Here is a 20417-nt window from a genome sequence, read left to right on the forward strand (position 1 = left end):
TTTTGAGAGCAGAGGAGAAAAATAGAGTTTCTCTTACAAGAGCCTAGAAGTAGACCCACATAAGTATAGTCAACTGTACTGATCTGATCTTTAGCAAAGGAGCAAAGACAATACAATGGAGAAAAGATAGTGTCTTCAACAAATGTGCTGGAATAACTGGACATCACGTGGAAATAAAGGAATCTACATACAGACCTTAAATCCTTCAGTAGAATGAACTCAAAATGAATCACAGACCTAAATGTAAAATACAAAAGTATAAAACTCCTAGAAGATAACATAGAAGAAAATCTAGATGACCCTAGGTTTGGTGATGATGTTTTAGATGCAACACCAAAAGCAGGGAAGCCTTGTACTTTAGACTTTATCCTGAGGAAAAGGAAATCCACTGAATAACTTACATGTTTTATGAGATCATCCTGGGGGTTGAGTGATAAGTGGATTGGATAAAGCAAGACCAAGGGCGAGGAAACAAGTTTGGCGACTGTTGCCAAAGTCTAGATAAGAGGAGGAAGTTCAAGATAATGGGAAAAGTAGCCCTGGGGCAAAATGAAAAGTTGGGTTTTGAACATGTGGAAGTGCCAGAGTCATCAGATTGAAAACATCAGGGAGCAGTTGGTCTGATGCTTGGAAGGATATATAGGAAGCCAAAAAGGGTGTGGAGAGGAAGCAGAGGGCCTTGTGCAGAGGAGGAAGAGTGGAAGTGAGGTCCTGGAATGGAAGAAATGTGGAAGAAGGGGCAGTGCCTTGTTCTAATGAGTTCAAGAAAGTAATCAAAGGTGTCCTTGGATGGAGGTAACTGACCAGCATGATCCTGAATACAATCCACATTAGACAGGGAAATGAAGGCCTTCTAGTAAGTTTGGTGGTTATACCTTTTCCAAATACAAGTTATGTTTGTTTTGATCTCACCTTTATGCAGTTCTTTCCACCTGCCTTCTAGTCTTGGCAGGGAATGAACATCAGAGTAAATATCATCCCTTCCATCTCATTATTTAGGATTTCCTTTTGCACATTGACTTACTGAAGGCAGTGATGACTTTTAATTGCTCTGATAACTTCCAAGGATTTTAGCCTTTGCCTTATTTGCCACAGCAGCAGTTTTGTGAAAGCAGCAAGCTTGCATCAATACTAGGACTGAGGAAGGATGGGGGCTGTTTCCACCTAGAAATTCACCACCATATTCTTTTCTGTGTGATACCAGTCAAAACAACTGGTGGAATATTCACTGCCTATCAGTGGTCCTTTTGATAAATTATGAGCTGTGTTCAACGTAAAGATTGCTCAAGAAGTAATTTGTAAGAAAAGACCAGGATCATACTTGGTTTCAATCCTTCCCTAATAAGGCCTGTGACTCCATGTTATTGTTATGGAAAAAGAGCTTTACTGATTAATTAGCTTATTAACATAGAAAGCATTGCTGTTAAATAGCTACTTTGCATATACCAGGAAATTTTTGCCACATGAGGAGAAACCTTGCATTCTAATACTTCTTTTTTGTCAAAGAAGCAGAGGGTGCTTAGCTGATGTTGCTGTTGAACATCTGCAGTTGACCAAGTGACTAGTCTTTGTGCTACGGCCAAACAGCAGCTAGCTTGGAACTATTAAAACTTTTAATGAAAAGCAAGGATACAGTGAGTGTATCCTTGGTTTATAATTCTGTAACTAGAATAAAATATTTATTGTAGTGTGCTGTTTTATCTTATCTTGGAAAATAGGCAATTATAGCAAAAAGCATAATTCTTTAAGGAATAAGGACCAAACAACTTTAAAGAAAAAATATGTTATTATAATTTATTGAATATTCAATATACAATATGGCAAATTTTCTGGGATTTAACCCTAGGATATGATTGTTGCTGGTGCTTATTAGTAAAAGGCTCCAGTTCATGCTTATGACTAGTAAAATGTTTTACTGTTGGAGAAGTGGATAAAGTACACCAAAGATGGCTGATTGGACTAAAACAAACTCTGGTCTCTAGCTTAGAGACCCCTCCTCCGGGTTCTTCTTTCTTTCTTTGCTGAGCGCCCGAAAACCAACCCCCCCCCCCAAATATGTAGGCTGATAACTATAAATTACCCTTCCTGCTCACATTCGGGGCTCAGATCTTTGGAGAAACGGTCTCCTCTGAGCCCGTCAGTGTTAAATAAATCTCCAATCCACCCAGGTCTCCAAGTGCCACTTGGTTTTCCCGCCAGCATTCCAGCCTGATGCCATAACATTACAAAGTAAAAACACAATACCATACAAAATGAAATTAAATACTTTATTTAAAAAAAAACATTTTCGAGTTTGTTTTATTCAGTCTAATGACTAACGCAATAAAAGCAGATAAACTAGTTTAATATAATTGGATGCTTTTTTTAAAAAGAGATTTTATTTCTAAGTAGTCTCTACATCCAACCTGGTGCTTAAATTTATAATCTCAAGATCAAGAGTCACATGCTCCACTGACTGAGCCAGCCAGGCGCCTCATAATTGGCTGTTTTTCTTTTCTTTTCTTTTTTTTAAAAAGTTTATTTATTTTTGAGAGAGAGACACAGTGTGAGCATGGGCAGGGGAGAGGCAGAGAAAGAGGGAGAGACACAGAACTCGAAGTGGGCTCCAGGCTCTGTGCTGATGGCACACGTAACTCGTAACACAAATGGCCATCAGCACAGAGCCCAATGTGGGGCCTGAACTCACAAACTGTGAGATCATGACCTGAGCCGAAGTTGGACGCCCAACCAAGTGGGCCACCTAGGCACCTCAATTGGCTGCTTTTATACAGCACATATTGTCCAGTCCACAATATAGTATTAAATGATGGAGCACACTCAATATAACCATTTTTACAGAACTAGGAAATAAATTTCTAAGAATAATTGTTACAACCCCATCTGTCATATCCAATATTCTAATTCTGAAGCAGATAAAACCAATGACCATCCTCATATGGGCTCACGATTAAGAGTAGTGTTACCATCAAAATCTATATTTTTGATCCGTTATGAGCATTGAGACGAGCTTCAAATATTCCCAAAGAAAGAAGCACAACGGACGTTATCATCACCTATTCCACATCAGCGAGTGCTCCATTCAAAACTATCTCATCCCAGGAATTAAATAAGGTCAGTCACATTCATTGGCATTTCTTCCACTGTGCTATTGTCGAAAGTCTGAATGTCACAAAGAATCCGCTTGTCTTCTTCAATGTTTATGGCCACAGCTTTCCTCCCAAATCAGCCTCCACTGCCAATTCTGAACCAACAAAAATTATTAATCAGAATATTGCTTATCAAGTACAATATGAACTACTAACAATATGAGCTACTTGTTAACCATCAGTGGCTGTTTATTTCCCAAGATTATATATAGAGTGATTCTAACTAGATGCCAATTACAATATCTAGAGAGAAAAAGGATTTCTTTTGTAGTTAGTGGAAAGGATTCCTTTGGCTGCAAAATCAGATTCTATCAGGCATCTTAAGCATTATTATTTATAAAGCAGATGACAGTATTGTGTTTGTGGTAGTGGAATTAAAGCCCATACCCAAGAGGGCTAGCCAAGAGCAGTTGTTGGTCTGGGACAGATGTAAACACCACAGACTAAACAAAAAGAACAATTACGTAATTCGTCTTGACACACTTTTGGAACTATAAAGTACAACTATAAACTCTGGAATGCTAGCTATTGTTTAGGACTATGAGTCTAATACAATAGCCAGTAGCTACATGTGGATATTGAAATTAAAATTAAATAAAATAGAAAATATAGTTAACCGGTTGCATGAACCACACCTCAGTAGCTACATGGTGGCCTGTCACTTCTGTGTTGGGCAGCACAGATACAGAATATTTTCCTTGCTGCAAAAGTTCTATTGGACAGACTTGGTCTAGGACTTAAAAACTTTTTATAGTGTGTGTGTGTGGAAGGAACTTCCAAAGATCTGTCATGATAACCCATACTTATCACCGCTTTCTGCTCAGTTCACCTAAGACACCGTAACACAGATGGCTGAGATATATGTACCACCATGGCTCTATACCAAAACAGATAATACAGCCAATCAAAAATGCCGTGGCTGGAGCAATTTAAAATATCAAATAACCGGAACAAGAGAAAAACAAATATGGAAATATTGACTCGCTCTTTGTCCAAACTACATGTTGTTTCACTCGTGAAACCATGTCTTAAATTAGGCCAGTGCCATCTCTGAGCACCATCTCATCATCTATTCTTGTTGACTACTACATTTTTTCTTTCTTTTTTATTTTAATGATTGATTTTTTAAAACAAAAGTTTATTCTTAAATGTACAACAGGATCTAAGACACTCCATTCTAGCTATCGGTAGCAACAGGGTTATGACAGGGAATCCAGATGTTTAAACAGGAATGGAATTAAGGATTACCATTGCCTCAGGCACAAGGAACAGTTTACTTTTTGCCAGATTTCTTAATTCTGCCTGTGACCAGGGGGCCCTTCCCTGCGGCCTGGTCTTGGCCTTTTAGCTCCTGGAGTTTCTTCTGCTCCTCTTTTGGCTCCTGCTTGAACGCCTTCTGTTGACCATCTCCTCGGCCTACTTCTTGGGCTGCTTCAGGGGCTTCTTCCTGCCCCCTTTGCGGCTGGACATGGTGCCTTTATATCTTTTTAAAGTTATTATTATTATTTTTTTTTTTCAACGTTTATTTATTTTTGGGACAGAGAGAGAGACAGAGCATGAACGGGGGAGGGGCAGAGAGAGAGGGAGACACAGAATCGGAAACAGGCTCCAGGCTCTGAGCCATCAGCCCAGAGCCTGACGCGGGGCTCGAACTCACAGACCGCGAGATCGTGACCTGGCTGAAGTCGGACCCTTAACCGACTGCGCCACCCAGGCGCCCCTAAAGTTATTTTTACATTAGTAGCAAGACATAATTTATTTAGTAATAAAACCACTATACCTAAGCCAGTGTCAATGTAAATTGATACCAGAAAATGCTAACAAAATCCCAATTATAGAGGAATCCCCAAGAAAGCACAAGATAGGAATAACACGACTAAAAAAAAGGACTCAAGTGTAAGCTAAGGCAGCCGGATCTAACAGCATTGTTGATTTTTCCTTTGAATATCAATTGTACAAAATCCAAAGTCTGGGCTACATTTCACATTTGTTTTTCTACTATGTTCTGATCAACCATGAATCTCTCCAAGTAGAATTTAAATACATCTTACCATGTTAATAGATGATAAGATTGCTGTCCTCATTCATATACCTGATTTTAAAGGTTGTCTGGCTAACAGAATCACACTTGAATAACAACACATAAATTTATTTCACCAGAATAAAGGCAAATACTCAATGAAGATGACAAATATTCAGTTGAGAATACAGTTTCCACAAGTGGTGGGCGGTGCATAGTTTATAACCATAGATACCATTGTACATAAAAATCATGAGCCTGAGATCACGGTAGTATACGTTCAAGTTCTGATTCAAACAGCAGCTGCTGCACACTCTTCCAGGCCACAAAACGGTAATGAACCGCATAGAAATCATACAGCTCACTGTGGAGTGTGGGCTTTATTTCCCCACATAGCTTGAGCTGACAAAGACTGTTATAAATCTTCCCCTCAAAACCAACTTTTGGCAGATGACTGTAATTAAATGAATTGAAATACCAGTAAGTTGGCAGTAATCAAAATGTGGTTTGTCCCATACCTGAATTCCTTCCTGATAATGCCTCTTTCTTTCTTTCTTTTTCTTTCTTTCTCTTTCTTTTTCTTTCTTTCTTTCTTTCTTTCTTTCTTTCTTTCTTTCTTTCACTGTCACCACCTGCAAAATATTAATAAGGCTGAATTCTCAAGAGTCATTCCTCAAGTCAGTGTTTAACTTGACATGTCTGAGACCACGCATCCCTGGCTGCTAAGCACCAGGGCAGACAGGGCTAGAAAGGTAACAGTTTTATTTTGAGCAGGGGTAAAGACAAGGCAGCACTTTACAGCTACATTGTAACTACATCCTGCATCAGTTTATTAAGGAAATAATTAGGTATTAACTGTGTCTTAACTGGCAATACTAGGGAAGAACTACTCTTACCACATCAGAAACTGAACTTCCTGGCATGCATTTTCTCAGAAGCCAGTCTACCCTCTGCCCTGTGTTCTGAAAAAGTACAGCCTGTGTACTGGTTGGTCTCTTGTATGCCACAAGGAGCATGTAATTCCAACCCCCCCCGCCCCCCCCCCCCCCGCCCCGCCCCTGGTATTGCAGAGAGGAAAATGTTAATAGAGTCAGAAGAAAAAGCCATTTGATTTCTTACTCTCATCCCTGCCATTGCAAGGGGCAAGTTAGAAATTCATTCTATTAATTCTACTTAAATACAGATATTATTGTACCAAATTTTAGAACAAAGTATCCTGGACTTAAGAAAGAGATTCAGCTCAGTTTTTTTTTTTTTTCAACGTTTATTTATTTTTGGGACAGAGAGAGACAGAGCATGAATGGGGGAGGGGCAGAGAGAGAGGGAGACACAGAATCGGAAACAGGCTCCAGGCCCTGAGCCATCAGCCCAGAGCCCGACGCGGGGCTCGAACTCACAGACGGCGAGATCGTGACCTGGCTGAAGTCAGACGCTTAACCGACTGCGCCACCCAGGCGCCCCTCAGCTCAGTTTTTCTATTATCTGGTATAGTTGTTTCTCTTCTTTTGTTTACTCTGCTGCTTTATTTATAAATACTAAGACACGGTTACTACTTTCTATAATTTTAGTACAGAGCTTAAGTAAGAAGGTAAAAAAAAATTCTGGCCATAATTTTTATGTATATCAACTAGAAAAACATTACCCTCTTTCAAAAATATTATAAAATACTGGTCCTTTCAAGAGTCAATTCTTCCTTCCTCATTAGAATTTGAAATGGATTTCTCATGAACTTTTTGATAACTTCCAACATATCGATTGACATTAAGGCAGAAAACAACCCAACCTTAAAAGAAAAGAGAGAGATAACTAATTATGTTGACACATCAATTAAGCAGATATAACAGTTTTCGTAATAATACATAGAGAAATGTTTGAGACCAAGCGTCCCTGTCTTACTATAGAATTGAGCTAGACAGAGATTGTAGGAAACAATTGCTTTCAGCAGGGGGAAAGGACAATATAGCACTTCACAGCTATACTGTAACAATTAACCCAACCTGCTAGCTATAGACAAATCACGTGCCCACCTTAATGCTTATATTTAATTTCTGGTAAATCTCATGGATTTGACCTTTAATCCCTTGACTCCACATTTTTATCTGCTTCATCCAAAACAAGCATCTTGACCCATTTTGGTAAGTTAAAAAAATAAATCTTACTTAAATATGGGTTGTGCATGGGGACTTCCTTCCAAAGACTACATTACGGAAGGGGAGTGTAACTTTATTGGAGAAACCAATGAGGAGTAACTTTATTGGAGAAACCTAACAAACACAACCTCAGCCAGGGGACCAAGGTCAACTCAACAGTAATAATCCTTAATTTAATGAGATGAAAATGGCACTTTACTTCTGTGGTCTTCCTCCCCCAAAACCCATAACCCCAATCTAATCTTGAGAAAGACATCAAATTCCAATATAAGGACATCCTACTAAATAGCTGACCGATATCTGACTCCTAAAAACTGTTAAGGTCATCAAAAACAGGGAAAATTTTAGAAACTGTCACAGCCAAGAGAAGCTTAAGGAGACATGACAATTAAATATAAATTAAATGGGTGGGATACTGGAACCAAAAAAAAAAAAAAAGGACATTAGGTAAAAACTAAAGAAATCAGAGTAAATTCTGGACTTCAGTTCACAGTAATGTATCAAGGTTGGTTCATTAATTTTAACAAATACCACACTAATGTAAGATATGGGAAACTCCTTACAAAGTACATGGGAACTTTCTGAACTATCTTCTCAATTTTTCTGTAAACCTAAAATGGATCTAAAATATAAAGTTTATTAAAGGAAAGTCCTAGTATCATGTCTAGGAATTCATGCATTTGGCTTAAACAATGAGGCGAATTATTTTCCCTCCTGTACCTCAATATCACCAGTTTAAATATGCCCTAAGTAAACTATGGTGATACTTACAAAGATAGCTTCTATTTAACATATCAGACGCTCTTCCTGAAATACCGGTATGTGCTGCTTCAACTGTATGCTGTGCCTTTCACTTGGAACACCATTTCCACAATGCAGGCATGACAAATTGTCTCCTTACAGTATCCAAATGCCAGAATTACCATTTGGATCTAAAAGTTAAAGCTTAAATTATTATGTTGTAGAAATACAGCCTCCACCAAACCATTTCTGAAGCACATGGCTAAATGCTGAACTGCTCATATTTAGAATCTTAAGATTCTGGTCTGCAAACAGCTTTTATGCAGCACAACACAGAATCACTTCTAAGCTTACAATGGAGAATAATCAAACTGCTTCATGATAAAATCCCTTTCAGCATCTCATTTTTATTTTTATTTTTTAAAAATGTTTTATTTATTTTTTGAGAGAGAGTGGAAGTGGGGAGGGGCAGAAAGAGAGGGGGGCAGAGGACCCAAAGTGGGCTCTGAGCTGTCAAGCTGACAGCAGCCAGCCCAATGTGGGGCTTGAACTCATGAACTGTGAGATCATGCCCTGAGCGGAAGTCTGATGCTCAACCGGCTGAGCCACCCAGGCGCCCCACAGCATCTCATTTTTTATTAGATTTCTGTGCCTTTACAAACTTGAGATCCTCAGCTTCCTAGAGATGCCAGTTAGATAATTAAAGAATCCAAACAAACATTTTGTACATTATTCTTCTATGTGCAGGATATGTAAGTAGTGAAACAAGTTCTTTATTTATAGCTCCAAGACAAATTGTTCTGTTATGTAGTCACTGATTATCAGGTACTTTAAAAATAAACCTTTCCAATGGGAAGTTATGCCATATAGCCTTGATCTTAATAAAGCCTACAGCTTGGCTAACAAAAGCTTTATTTCATAGCTAGTAACAGTTAATTTTTTTTTAAACGTGTATTTATTTTGAGAGAAAGATGGGGGGGGGAGGGACATAAAGAGAGAGAGAGAGAGAGAGAGAGAGAGAGAGAGAGAGAATCCCAAGCAGGCTCTATGCTGTCAGCTCGCAGCTGGATGTGGGCTGGATCTCATGAACCATGAGATCAAGACCTGAGCCAGAATCAAGAGTCCGACACTTAACCAAATGAGCCACCCAGGTGCCTGCAGTGACTGGGTGGCACAGTCGACTTTGGCTCAGGTCATGGTCTTGCAGTTTGTGAGTTCAAGCCCCACACCAGGCTCTGTGCTGAGAGCTCAGAGCCTGGAGCCTGCTTCGGATTCTGCGTTTCCCTCTCTCTGCCCCTTCCCAGCGCATCCTCTCTCTTTATCTCTCAAAGATGAATAAACTTTAAAAAAATTTTTGAGACAAAAACTATATGCTTGCATGTGGACAATAATAGAAAAAAAAAAAAGGTTCTGAATGGACCACTTTACACCAAATCTTAAGCTATTCTTCACTTTTGTAAAACCTGAAGTATCTGAAAATTTATGTTCCCCTGGGGGACAGCCATTAACCAATGACTGATGGTGCAGATGTAAATAAACTAGTGCTGGCTTCTTTGGTAAGGACACCCCTGAGGACTGACTACACTGACCTCACAGTTCTTCTGTGGAATGGAGCCACCTCCAGGGCAACACCTGCTTGAGAGTAAAGCTTGCCCGCCTCCGAATGCACTGAAATGAACACAACATCACTTCTGTGCTTTCTCTTCCCCAAATGGATAGCCTGAATCTATTTGGGGAAAAGTGTCAGAAAACAAACAATGGGGGAATATTCTATTAAAAAACTGTCCTCCATTCTCAATGATTGACACCATCCTCTACTCACATATTTTTAGTACGCAGAGATCTCAATTAAGGATACGAATACCAAAATCACTTCATCATCTAACCTATTAAAATCACGAAAGACGAAGACTGAGGAACTGTTCCAGAATGAAGGAGACCAAAGAGACATAACTACTAAATCCAACATGTGATCCTATATTATATTTTGGACCAGTAAACAAGCCATTTTTTTTTTTTTGTAAGATGTTCATTAGTTGGACAACTGGTGAAATTTGAATTAGGTCTACAGATTAAATAATATTGAATCAATGTTATTTTTTTATTTTGATAATTGTGTTATGATGTAAGAGAATGCCCTTATTTCTAGATAACACACACTGAAATATTAAGGGGTAAACAGGCATAATGTCAGTAACTTACTGCCAAATGCTTCAAAAAACATTATGTGAGTATATGTGCAATTGTGTATATATACAGAGAATAAAACAAATGTGTAATAAATAGTAACATTTGAGAAATACAGGTAAAGAATACTGGAATTCTTTGTCCACTTTTGTAACTTTTCTAGAAGTCTAAAATAATTTCAAATTAAAAGTGGAAAATTCAAAATAAGAGTATCAAGCCTATTAACATAATTTACAGAAGAGAAGCCACAGAAGTCTTAAACTGGCAGTTCATTTGTTTTCTTTGTTCTGCACAGTGTTTTAAACCCGAATTAGATGCTTTCTGAGGAAATTTCATATGCAAATCCAAATTTCCACCTTTGCATGAAAAATCCGTAGATTGTAATCCTATTCCTTATCCTTTAGTGGCCACTAATGAGTGGCAACTAATAAGTCTGTAGGTAAACAAACATTCAACCATAGGATGGTAAAGCCAAGAGGAAATAACTCATCAATAAATCATGGGAACTCGAGGGCATCTGAATCTCCAGAGTGTGATTTAGAAGGAGAAACCACAAGCCAGCCAGCTAGGGTCCCCTATGGCACAGCTGTATCTCCAGTCCCAGTGTCCAAGGAAGTGGCTGCAGATATGGAGGGCACAGCCAAGAGGACCATGAGGAGGAGCGAGCAAAATAAATTGGAAGGGATCAGCATAGAATGCAGGAAGACCTAGTGTGTGGGTGAAAGAGACCCATTTCTACAACGTTAGTGGAATAAATTTAGCCTTTATGAATGCAAAGCTCTACTTGGTAATAAAACATAACTGCAGAAAATGGTGTCAAAGAAAGAAAAGCAGGTTTAAGTGAGGCTTCAATAAAAACCCTTGAAAATCAGAGGAAACAGAAAAGCATTCTGCACCTTGTGTCATGTCTGAACTTTGAAAGCACTGATCCCAGCTTTCTCCTTGAGGATAAGACCCAGAGCTTCCTGCAGAAAGCTTCTCCAGCTGAAGCCCACAGACGGGAAATTGATCACTCTGTTGCTAAATGATGTGTGTGTGATTTCTGGCTTCAAACTCTGGATGGCCTCACAGGTGGAGTAAGAAGCCAGTGTGATGTACAGGCCACAATCTAGGAAGAAGCACATCACAGTCCCTAATGAACGGGAGAATATCATTTTCAGGAAACACACTTTAGAGCCTGTGCTCTATTACATTACCATGGGACTACAGGACTCCAAAGTGAACTATGATATGACAAGGATGACACAGGCAGTGGGGCAGAAACATTAATGTTTGCTGGCAGGAAGCTCAGAACACAGGAATTCTATTTCCTCATTAACATTGACATCATTTGCTGAGAATGGCTTGTGAGGGATGTCAGAGGTTTAAAAAGAATGAAGAGAATCTGATACAGCAGTTGCAGAAAATGAAAGAATGAGGTGGCTAGAGAAACGCTATGGGCCTGCTGTGCAGTGCAAAATGACTAGGCAACGTTGACTCCCATGAATTTCTTTTACTATCAAGTCTTCTCAGTGCACAAGTTTCTCCAGCTCTTCTAGGAAGCTTGATGCAGGCACAAAGAAGACAAATAGTTGGATCCATCCACAGTTGCAGTTTTCTCGGGTGAATAAATAGCTGGTAATAATTGACAGCATTTATAAACCTTGGGGGTGGAGACTCAGGTTTTTGTTATGATTTTACAAATAATCAAGGATCAGATATGATAAGTGACTTGTTTACAATCACTTGGGTAATAAACAGTAGTTGCTAAGATTAGAACTTCAGTCTTTGTTCTACATTTCTCTTTAGGTGGTGGAAAGGTTTTGTAGCTTTTTGAAGGAAAACTAGGAAAAATTCCCAAAGGAATATTAGAGAATAGTCTGCAATTAAACTGTTTTAATACTGTAAACACTAAGGAAATAAAACAATATACAAAGAAATAAAAAACTCTTGTAAGGCTTGACCTTTGGTTTTTAAAACATACTAAGTCTACCTTACCATAAATAACCACTGAATGTAAACTCATTTTCTAGCTTTACCCATTACCCTGTAGTTATTTTCTCTCCCATAGTGGTTGGTAATGTTTCTTCTGTTTAAAACACAATGAAAATAAAAATAATATAAAATTATGCATGGGGAACAATGAATGAAACTGATACATAAATATTTTTATTAGCCCAGCTTATAGATATTTGATTTGGTAAAATTGGTATATTACAATCTAAAATACTTGCTTTATCTATTATTGAACAGTACATTTCTTTTCACTGAAACTCAGATATCCATAACATTCTTAATTGTTTGGCTTTTTAAAAATTGAAATAAAAATTTAAAAGTTAAAAATATAGAATGTTATGCCAAAGATTCACTCTAATGGTCAAATGTAATAGCTAATAGCTAAAATTACTTTTGATGTCCCAGGCACTTGACAATCCTATGAAGTGGGTACAATTATTATCATCTTTATTTTAAAGAAGAGGAAACTGAGGCCCAGAGAGATTATATAACTTGCCTACTGCCATCGAAGTGACAGAACTATGCTTTAAACCCAGGTGTGTTTCATTCCAGAATTCGAGCTCTTAGCCTCTACATGCCAAATGCATTTAATCCCTACTTTTATGGCGATGTATGGAATTTTTGCAATACATATGAGTATAACTTTGTCCACTGACATCAACGCCAAATGATATGCCATTGTGTAGTCATTATAAAGTATACTTCAACCATCACAGAGCAAATCAATATTCCTTGACAGCTTAATACAGTTACTTCTTCCCTAAAATATAAATGCTGTAGAGGAGAACTTGAATATAAACTTAATTCTCCAGCCCTCTGAAGGATAAGTTTGCTTTTGTTAACTGGATTAATTCCAACAATAAGAACGGACTCCCCAGGAGTCTTCTTCTGATGAAGGGCAGCAGAACTAAAATGGGTTTTTAAGGTGTTCTGGCCTCATTACCCACTAGTTGCATAACCTTGGGCAAGTCTTCTTCAGGCTTCTTCAGAACTTGGATTACAACAACACTCCCCACACGGGGACTGCTGTGAGAGCACGCTGTAAATGGTTAGGAGGTGTACAAGTATTAGTCTAGTCTAGGTTTGCCAGATAAAAAAACAACATGCTCAGTTCAAAATTTCACGTTATATTGGGTATATATTTATAGGCAAAAATTATTTGTTGATTGAAATTTAAATTTATCCAGTGTCTCGTGTTTTTATTGCCAAATCTGGCAACTCCATGGCGAGGGGAGCATGGAGAACGGCAAGCCCAGCTCCACGGTCCTCCACCCCCCAAATGGAGAAACTAAGGCAGTCAGTGGGCTGAAGGGTGAACGCAGGGAGGGGGAGGAGAGGAAAGGGCTAGGTGTAAGAGGATGCCCTTTCGGGGGCGGGGGGTGGGGGTGGGACTGAAAGCAGATTCCCGGGTCCCTCCAGTCCTCCTCCCCCTCCTCACCTCCCACTGCTCAGGCAGGCCAAACATCCCCCGCCCCTGCGCGGGAAAGCAACCTTTACCTCGGCGGCAGCCGCGGGCTCGGGGGGCGCTCCCCTCCGGTTCCTCTCAGTCGCCATCAGCAGCACCAGCACCACAGAGGCCGTGGCCACGTCCCCGAAGCCCGGCTGCTTGGTTGATGTGCGACTGCGTTTCATATGTCACGCAAACCATCCCTCCATTCTTTCTGGAAGTCTCTTGTCCTCCTCTGGCCACCGTCCAGGTCAGAGCCAAGAAATGGACCAATCCAAGCAAGCAATTCAGGAGGGGGCGTCACCGCTAAAGCCAATCACAGAACAGAGCTGCGCTCCGTGGTGGCGATTGGCCAATCGGTTTCTTTGCCCTGTAGGTGGTCTGCCTAGTGGGGAGGTGTCGGCCCTGTTGTCAGCCTTCGTAGGACCCTGGGTGTCGGCTAGGTGGGTCCTCCTGTGGTCCGGGGGGTTCTTTCTCTCTCGTAGGCTCTAGGACAAGGAACACCCCACGACCTTTAAGCTTTAGAGCCTCTGAGGGGAAGAAGGGAAGGGAGCTGGTTTAGAATATAAAGGGATATGGGCTAAGAATACACAATTTTATGTTTTCAAGAATGTGAAAAACATATACTTACAAAAGCCCTCTTAATCGCCTCAAAACTGAAATCACAGACTTTTTAAATAGACTTTATTTTTTTCTATAATGGTATTTGAAAGTATTGTGAAATAAGTGACACATCACATTGTGTAAGTTTAAGCTGTACAGTGTGTTGATTTGACACATCTATACATTGCAATATGATTACCACCACAGCATTAGCTAACACCTCTATCAAGTCACATAATTATTTTTTTGTGCATAGTGAGAACATTTAAGATCTAGTCTCTTAGCAACTTTGAAGTATAAAGCACAGTGTTGTTAACAATAGTTCACTATGCTGTGCATTAGATCTCCAGAACTTACTCATCTTCTGGTTGCAAGTCTATAGAGTTTTTAACAGAAGTTATAGGTTCATACCAAAATTGACCAGAAGATACTGAGATTTCCTGTGTAACACATTGCCCCCCAATGCATAGCCCCCCCACCTATTATCACCATCACCCACCAGAGTGGTACATTGTTACAACTGATGAACCTACACTGACATATAATCACTGAAAGTCCATAGTTTATGATTTAGTTCATTTTTGGTGTTGTACTTTTACGAGTTCAGATGAATTTTTAACCATATACACCCAAGAGTATTTTTACTGCCTTAAAAATCCTTTGTGCTCTGCATATTCATTCCTCTCTCCCCAATAACCCCTGGCAATCACTGATCTTTTAAATTGTCTTTATAGTTTTGCCTTTTCCAGAATGTCATATAGTTAGAAATGTACAGTAAGAAGTTTACAGCTTTCACGAGGTAATCACTTCTTTCAGATTATGTCTTTCACTTAGCAATATGCATTTAAGTTTCCTCCATTTCTTTTCATGGCTTGGTAGCTCATGTCTTTCTAGTGCTGAATGATATTCCATCGTCTTGATGTGCCACAGTTTACTTATCCGTTCACCTACTGAAGGGCATCTTGGTTGCTTCCAGTTTGGCAATTGTGAATATAACTGCTATAAATACCCATGTGCAGGTTGTTGTGTGGAAGAGTTAAAGAAGCAATTCATAATTTAGAAAACAGAAATGGGAGTACTAATAAATATAAGATCTGAAAAAAAATAAGAATAGACACTTGGCTAGCCTGAGGAAGTACAATCAAAATAAAAACAAGGTGAAATAACTTACACAAAAAATTCATAGAATTGTATGGGATCATGTTACTCACCTCTGTGTAATAAATTTGAAAATCTGGATAATACAGATGAAATTACAAGAAATATAATTTATCAAAATATCCCAGAAAAGATAGAAGCTAAGTAAACTGGTTACCATAGAATAAATAGATGTTGTCAGAGAACTGTATTTTCCCACACCTCCATCCACAAAAGCATCAGGACTACATTATTTCACAGGAGAATTCTACTGAGAAACTTTAAAGAACAGATAAGTTGGTTGCTATTGATTCTATCCTGAGCACAGAAATAGAGACAACTTCCAAATTCTATTTATGAAATGAGTATAACACTGATAACAAAATCTAATAAACCACACATATATCTGATGCATACACATACACAGCGACCATAGACATTCTTATCCAGTAATCAAGACAGCATGGTGTTGGTGAGATGATAGACTAATAGATCAATTGAACAGAATAAAGTGCATTGTTATAGTCCCACCCAACTTTAGTCAACTGATCTTTGACAAAAGAGCAATGGAAATTCAATAGAAGAAAGACAGTCTTTTCAACAAGTGGTGATGGAAAAACTGGGCATCCATCTGAAAAATAATGAATCTAGACACTAACCTTACATTTTTAACAAAGTTATCTAAAAGTGGATATAGACCTAAATGTAAAACACAAAACTATGGAGCTTTTAGAAGAAAACATGAGAGAAAATCTAGGGGCACCTGAATGGCTCAGTCAATTAAGTGTCCAACTTTGGCTCAGGTCATGATCTCACAGTTTGTGAGTTTGAGCCCCTTGTGGGGCTCTGCGCTGACAGCTCAGAGCCTGGAGCCTGCTTTGGATTCTGTGTCTCGTCTCTCTCGCTGCCCCTTCCCTGCTTGTGCTCTTTCTCAAAAATAAGCTGTCAAAGCAAAACTAAATAAATAAAACAAAAATTTAAAATTAAAAAAATAAAAAAGATTTTTTAAAAAAGAGAAAATCGAGGTGACCTTGGGTTTGGTAATGATACTTATTTATTTGTTTATTTATTATTTTTTACTTTAGAGAGAGAGAGAATGGGGGAGGACAGAGGGAGAGAGAGAGAGGGACAGAGAAAGAGACAGAGAAAGAATCCCAAGCAAGTTCTATGCTCAGCATAGAGCTTGATCCCACAACACGGGGCTCGATTCCACAACCCTGGGATCATGACTTAAGCCAAAATCAAGAGCTGGATGCCTAACTGACGTGCCACTGAGGCACCCCTAGTAATGACTTTTAGATACAACAGCAAAAGCATGATTCATGAAAGAAAAAAATTGATAAATTGTTCTTCATTAAAATTAAAAACTTCGGCTCTGCAAAAGACATTGTCAAGAAAATGAAAAGACAAGCCACAGACTGGGAGAAAATATCTGCAAAACACATATCTGATCAAGGACTTGTATTCAAAGTATACAAAGAACTTTTTTTTTTTTTAGTGTTTATTTATTTTTGAGACAGAGATATAGTGTGAGTGGGGGAGGGGTAGAGAGAGAGGGGGATACAGAATCTGAAGCAGGCTCCAGGCTCTGAGCTGTTAGCACAGAGCCCGACATGGGGCTCAAACTCACAAACCGCGAGATCATGACCTGAGCTGAAGTCGAATGCGTAACCAACTGAGCCACTCAGGCTCCCCACAAAGAACTCTTAAAAACTTAACAATAAGAAAACAAACAACCTAGTTAAAAAGTGGGCAGACACCTCACCAAAGAAGGTGTACAGATAAGTGTACAAAAAATTGCTCACCATCATATGCCATTAGGTAGTTGCAAATTTAAACTACTACGATGTATCACAAATACCTATTAGAATGGCCAAAATCCCAAACGCTGAAAATACCAAATTCTGGTTAGGATGTGGACCAACAAGAACTCTCATTCATTGTTGATGGGTATGTAAATGGTTTTACGAGACAAGTTTGTAGTTTTGGGACACCTGAGTGGCTCAGTTGGTTTAGCATCTGACTCTTGATCTTGGCTCAGGTCTTTTTTTTTATTTTTTTTAGATTATTTTTAATGTTTATTTATTTTTGATAGAGAGAGAGTATGCTCGAGTTGGGGGTAGCAGGGAGAGAGGGAGACAGGAACCTACCGTACTGACAGCAGAGAGCCCTATGCAGGGCTCGAACTCATGAACCGTGAGATCATGCATGACCTGAGCTGAAGTCAGATGCTTAACCAGCTGAGCCACCCCAGTGCCCCTAGCTCAGGTCTTGATCTTGGGTCATGAGTTCAAGCCCTGTATTGGTTCCATGTTGCGCTCTGCATTGATTGGGCTCCACGTGAAGCTTCCTTAAAAAAAAAAAACCACACACACACAGTTTTAGTTTCTTACGAAAGTAAACATAGTCTTACCACACAATCCAACAATTGCATTCATAGGTATTTACCCAAATGATTTAAGAATTTAAGCCCACATAAAAACCTGTGCACACTGTTTACAGCAGCTTTATTTATAATTGTCTGCAACTGAATACAACCCAGATGTTCTTCAGTAGGTAAATGAATAAACAGATACCTCTATACAACAGAATATAAGAAATACTATTCAGTGTTAAAAAAAAAATGAGTTAACAAGCCATAAAAAGACATAGAGGAAACTTAAAGGCGTATTGCTAAGTGAGGGTGGTCAGTCTGAGAAGGCTACATACCGTGTGATTCCAACTATATGACGTTCTGGAAGCAACAAAAGTATGGTGACAGTAAAAATATTAGTGGTTGCCCCAAATCTGAAGGGAAGGGAGGGTGAATCGGTGGAGCATAGAAGATTTTTAAGGCAATGAAACTATTCTGTATGATTATTGCAGTGGTGAATACATACATGACATTATGCATTAGTCAAAACCCAAAGAACAGTACAACAGAAAGAGTGAACCATAATGTAAAATATAGGCTTTAGTTAATAATAATGTATCTATATTGCTTCATCAATTGTAACACATGTGCCAAACTAATAAAAGATGCTAATAATATGAGAAACTGCTATGAGCGAGTGGGTTTATGGGAATTTTCAGTACTTTCTGTTCAATTTTTCTGCAAGCCTAAAACTGCTCTAATAGTCTATTAATGAAAATAATGCATCAAATACACTTTGAAAATTCGAAGGGGTTGTGCCTATGGGTGGTGTAATTATGATCAATTCTCCATCTCTCCTTTTTCCTACCTCTTTTTTTCAGTTTTCTGTACTTTGCTAATATGTTCTGCAAAGAAAATACATTATTTTGACAATAGATTAAATTTGAGAAAGGACATATATGGGGGAGGAGAGTGGAAGTACAGAGATAGAGGCAGGGGTGCTGTTCCCCTCCTCCTATATGCACTTGCATACTCACACGCTCCCCTGTGCCAGGGGCACCTGGTTTCAGGAGACACAGATGACAGTGGAATGACTGTCAGGATGGTGTGAGCCCAGGTGACTTTTCACTTTTCTTGGGTTCACCTCTCCGGTCAGCTGTGCAGTAGATGGCACATGGTGTGACCTCTTAGGCAAGAATCCCAGTGTGGTCTTATGTATTAGAACAGCTGGGCTCCTAGCGCAGAGAGGTTTATCCTAGCAGGCAGCACTGGGGGAGAGAGGCAACACTGCAATGTTGAGGCAGGTGCAAGTCCTTTGTGAAATGAGAAGCTTTGACTGATGGATGTTCTCTAATTCTGGGCTTGCTCCAGGAACTGGGGTTTACAGAGATGAATAAGGTATTTTCCTTGCCAAGTAGCCCAGGGTCCAATGGGGAAAGTACACTGAAGATCGAGTGGGATGTGGAGGAAGAAGCCTTTAGAGGGGTATTACCTTGAGGCACTTGTGATAACTCCTATCACCTCCCACAGTGCACTTCTCTCTGTCATCCTCCATCTCCTGTCACCTCCCCACTCTCCTTCCTTCCTCTCTACCATCTCTCTTCCTCTTCTCCCTTTGTTTTCCTCGGCTCTGCCTTAGCACACAATTTTTCAAACAGCTGGCAGCAGTGGGTCATAACAGCAATTGAGTAGGTCCAAACAATCATTCTAAAAAACTTTTTATTATGAAAAATATTTAAACATGAATAAAAGTAAAAAGAATAAATAGTAGTAAAACAACCCATATGCCACCTCGATTTAACAATTATGAACATTTCCCAGTATTTATCTCATTTATTCTCTTTGCTAAGATAGTTAAAATTACAAACAGTGATGTTTCATCCCTAAAACCTTCTGTATACATCTCTAAAAGAACAAGGGGGTGCCTAGGTGCCTTAGTTGTTTAAATGTCTGACTTTTGATTTCAGCTCAGGTCATGATCTCAGGGGCATGAGAGCAAGCCCAACATTGGGCTCCACGCCGAGCATGGAGCCTGCTTAAGATTCTCTCTTTTGGGGTGCCTGGGTGGCTTAGTCGGTTAGGCGTCTGACTTAGACGCCAGCTCATGATGTCACAGTTTGTGAGTGTGAGCCCAGGCTGTCTGCTGTCAGCACAGAGCCTGCTTCAGATCCTCTGTCTCCCTCTTTCTCTCTGCACCTCCCTGGCTCGTGCTCTCAATCTCTCTCAAAAATAAACATTAAAAAAAAATTCTCTTTCCCTCTCTCTCTGCCCCTCCCCCACTCCTGTGCATGCTCTCTCTCTCTCTCTCTCTCTCTCTCTCTCTTTCTCTCTAAAAAAAGATAATAAAGAAAAGAAAATAAAAGAATAGGGACATTTTCTTACATAACTATAATACCCTGCTTTCCAAATGCAACTTTCCCCAATTTGGGCCATTGTTTTTAAAAAATGAAATTGAATAGAAAGTATTTCAGGGCTTCAGAAGTAGTAAGGGAAAATAAATTGTTCATACAACTTTTGTTTTAATTATGTGTATATATGTCTACTGTGACATGATGTAAAATTTATGTCACACTGTGGCTTGCAGTCTAAGAAGTTTGAAGAGCCCTGCTCTAGGCCAGGGTGCTCAAAGTCTAGTCCT

At 39.3% G+C, this 20417-nt stretch overlaps 3 non-coding genes and 1 pseudogene across 3 annotated transcripts; all 4 read right to left on the reverse strand.

The window, feature by feature from the left end:
• Positions 1-2954: 2954 nt before the first annotated feature.
• Positions 2955-4616, reverse strand: LOC123611191 (annotated as a pseudogene).
• An 865-nt stretch (positions 4617-5481) lies between these two features.
• LOC123576295 lies at positions 5482-5616 on the reverse strand. The gene has a single exon (XR_006701302.1). It is a non-coding gene; the product is annotated as a small nucleolar RNA SNORA4 (small nucleolar RNA).
• Positions 5617-5861: 245 nt separating this feature from the next.
• Positions 5862-5991, reverse strand: LOC123576285. Its single transcript, XR_006701295.1, has one exon. It is a non-coding gene; the product is annotated as a small nucleolar RNA SNORA63 (small nucleolar RNA).
• A 602-nt stretch (positions 5992-6593) lies between these two features.
• Positions 6594-6756, reverse strand: LOC123576316. The gene has a single exon (XR_006701322.1). It is a non-coding gene; the product is annotated as a small nucleolar RNA SNORA81 (small nucleolar RNA).
• Positions 6757-20417: the final 13661 nt, after the last annotated feature.

This window comes from Leopardus geoffroyi, chromosome C2 (genome assembly GCF_018350155.1).
Source record: "Leopardus geoffroyi isolate Oge1 chromosome C2, O.geoffroyi_Oge1_pat1.0, whole genome shotgun sequence".
Classification (NCBI taxonomy): domain Eukaryota; kingdom Metazoa; phylum Chordata; class Mammalia; order Carnivora; family Felidae; genus Leopardus; species Leopardus geoffroyi.